The following is a 3,416-nucleotide window of genomic DNA, read 5'->3' on the forward strand; positions in this document are numbered from 1 at the left end:
CAGACTTGCCATTTTAGCTGATGATGTCCTAGCTGTGGATCACGAACCAGGCTGATGCTGATCAGTGGAGATCTCTTTTGTCCACAACTCAAGTAAAGCAGTAGTTTTGAGAGGAAGGCAATGCTTTAAATGAGCCTTGCTGGCCACTAAGAGGAGCTAAGATGTCAGTAAGAACCAAGCATGCATAACCTGACTGAAAGGAGAGCATCTGTCCTCTGGCCTGTAGGTATAGAGATGTTCAGCTTGTCCCTGTTCCCTTGAGGCTAGAGCATGTCCTGGGAAGCTGGCCGAGTCCCTAGTGCTGAGAGAGTCCTGCAGATGGTGGCAGCTCCCTTTGATGCTTTGACAAATATCCTTTGACAAGAGCCAGGGCTGGTTTGGGAGTTTGTGGATAGCAAATGTATCTGGAAATTCATTAAGTTAAACTCCACAAAGAGGCTAGAAAAAGTAAAGGGATTGTATGTCTCGAAATGAGTCTCTGCTGGGTGGAATGTGGTGTGGAGCCAGGTTTCTTGCTTCTGACTACCCATTTTTTTCTTAAAATCCCAGTTCTGACCTGTGTGTGAGAAAAAATTGAACCAGATCGACTAAAAGTCTAGGAATTTCAAAAGTGACTCCTATTCTGTTCCTCTCACAATTATTTAAGTACCATGAATTAGGCATATTTGTAAAGCACTGTATAAATATCACAGCAGAATATAGAGCTTGTCTTATGGGAAATTCTGATATCACAGTGTCTTTTGGGTCAGAAGAGTATCAAGTTTCTTGTGAAGGACATCTCCAGGAAACCTGATTAGCAGTGTCAGTGTCTTGGAAAGAGTGGCAGATAGTGTCTTCCAACAGCATGTTGAGGAACATGTGGACATACATGTGTATGTGTGTGTTGGAGCAAAGAGGGATGCAGGGAAGCTGTTTCCCAAGACATATTTGAGCTGCTGCTTCTGCCTGATGTCTGTAGTGTTTTTCGAGCACTAAAGGTGTGAAACATCATGAGCATGATGTTTTTTCACCAAAGCAAAGGGCTAAGAAGGCCCAGAACAAGGTACCACATGGAATTGTGTGGTTTCAGGTGGGAGCAGGGTTTAGTCTTGAATCTGACCCTGAATTTTTATTTGCATTACTAGAAGGAAATGTGATTTTTTGATGATGACCCGTTTTTCCAAGAGGAAGTCACAGTTTCAGAACAGTTTGAAGGTGTCTTGTGAGTGCTTTGGTGCAGTAGCAGAGTGGCTATAGGAATACATTCAATTATATGCTACGTTTAATTATAATCTTCACTTAGAAGTATAATTTGTGCACCTTAATTGCCACATTTGCTGTTGGTTTGTGCTCCTGTTGGGTTAGTGCTGGAAGAAATCTTGCTGTCCAGAACCATGTGATAAAGGTGATGAGAATAATGAAAGTGACATCAGCTGATGGGCAGCTCAGGTTGTTAGTCATTAACAGTCACTGTGACCGGGATCATTGCACAAGGCTCAGGCTGCTGGTTGCTTCTTCCCTTGACACTCAAAGGGTCATGGGGCAGGGATTTGTGGGAGTTTTTGCTGTTAGTGTGGCTCAGAGTTTGCTGGGGAGTAGTGGTAACCATGTTCCTCAATCTTGGATCCATCTTGCCCCATGTAACCATCTGTGTGAGCTGAGACACGGAATTTATGGTGCTTGCAATATATGCTTTGTGGATGCAGGTTCCCTGCTTCCCTCCCGTGCCACCTCTTTGACATAAGCACTGCTTAAGGAAGCTGGGGATGCCACTTGGATCTCCAATATAGGCTTCTTAAGACGAGTCTTAGTGAATTAAAAATAGCCTTGATACACCTCATTGCCTTTTTTAAAGTTTGCTGTTTCTAGAAGCATGTACAGAATCTACTGTTGGAAGTGTCCTTAGCCTCATCCTCTAACGTAAGTGCTGTGTGCAGTTCTGGTGTCCTCAACATAAGAAGGACATGGAGATGTTGGAGCAAGTTCAGAGGAGGGCCGCAAGGATGCTAAGGGGGGCTGGAGCACCTCCTGTGTGAAGACAGGCTGAGAAAGTTTGGGCTGTTCAGCCTGGAGAAGAGAAGGCTGTGTGGAGACCTCATAGCAGCCTTCCAGTATCCGAAGGGAGCCTACAAGAATGCCGGAGAGGGGTTCTTCATCAAGGACTGTAGAGATAGGACAAGGACTAATGGGTTTAAACTTAAACAGGGGAAATTTAGATTAGATCTAAGGAAGAAGTTCTTTACTGTGAGGGTGGTGAGGCACTGGAATGGGTTGCCCAGGGAAGTTGTGAATGCTCCATCCCTGGCAGTGTTCAAGGCCAGGTTGGACATGGTTTTGTGTGTGGTTTCTCTGCCCATGGCTGGGGGGTTGGAACTAGATGACCTTAAGGTCTTTTCAACCCTAACCAGTCTATGATTCTATGACTGTGGGGCCAGGTAGCTGGGAGAGAGGGACAGCAAGCAGGGCTTTCTTTTGGCTTCATTTGCATGGGGTTTAAAAGCTGGTGGCAAGAAGAGTTTGTCATTTTCATGTTAAGAAGCTAGTTTTGAATGAAAAGCTTTAAAATCTCCCCCACAAAATCTTAGGTCAGCACCTACACACAATATTTCCTCTTAGGGGAGAATGGAATTAATGGAGTAATTATCAGTAAACCCAAATGCCTTGTGTCTTGACAGAAGCTCTCCAGTACTCTTTAACAGGACTTCAGTTCCCCCTGTTGAAACCCATGTCAATATGAACACTTACTGCAGCATTTACTGGTGTATGGATGTTTGCAGAGAAAACAAAGCTGCAGAAATAAGTTTCAAAAAAAGCTTTTTAACAAAGTGAAAGCATAAGTCAACTTCTTTTCTCTTGGAGAAGACATCTCTCATCCAGCAGTTTGTGTTTCCCTACACTGCATTCCCTAGAAGCTTCTGTCACAATTAGTGTGATTTGGCTCTGGGCAGTGCTGTTTTGTCCCACATAACCTTTTTGAGAGGCTCCATACTTCCTCATGGCAACGTGGCAGTCTGAGTCATCTCACCTTTCCTCCAGATACCTCTGTGCTGTGCTGTATAGGGTCAGGTTTGGCACCTCGGGATTAAACAGCTCCTGAGTTTGTTTAATGTGTAAAATGCTTGTGATTGCTTTGTACTTCCTGGACAGCAGGATGCATGATAGTGGCGTAGAGCTCACCTGTGAGTCTGTTTATAGACTCTGGGCTTTCCCTAATTTCTAGATCCCAGCTTTTGGCAAGTTTGGACTTTACAGGTGTCACATGGCAATGGATGGGGGCTGTCCCTGCCCTGCTGCAGGTAGTTGCCCTTTAACATTCCTGCACCAAAGTCAGCACCACTTCCAGCTGTAGCCCACATGGCCCTGCTCTTCACTTACTAATGATTTGTAGAAAAACTCCAAGAACTCACCAACGAAGTTTAAGTTGACAAGCAGGTATT

This window comes from Pezoporus flaviventris, unplaced genomic scaffold, assembly GCF_033815535.1.
Source record: "Pezoporus flaviventris isolate CSIRO_AGI_PZ_B2104156 unplaced genomic scaffold, CSIRO_AGI_Pfla_v1 ptg000109l, whole genome shotgun sequence".
In the NCBI taxonomy this organism is placed as follows: Eukaryota; Metazoa; Chordata; class Aves; order Psittaciformes; family Psittacidae; genus Pezoporus; species Pezoporus flaviventris.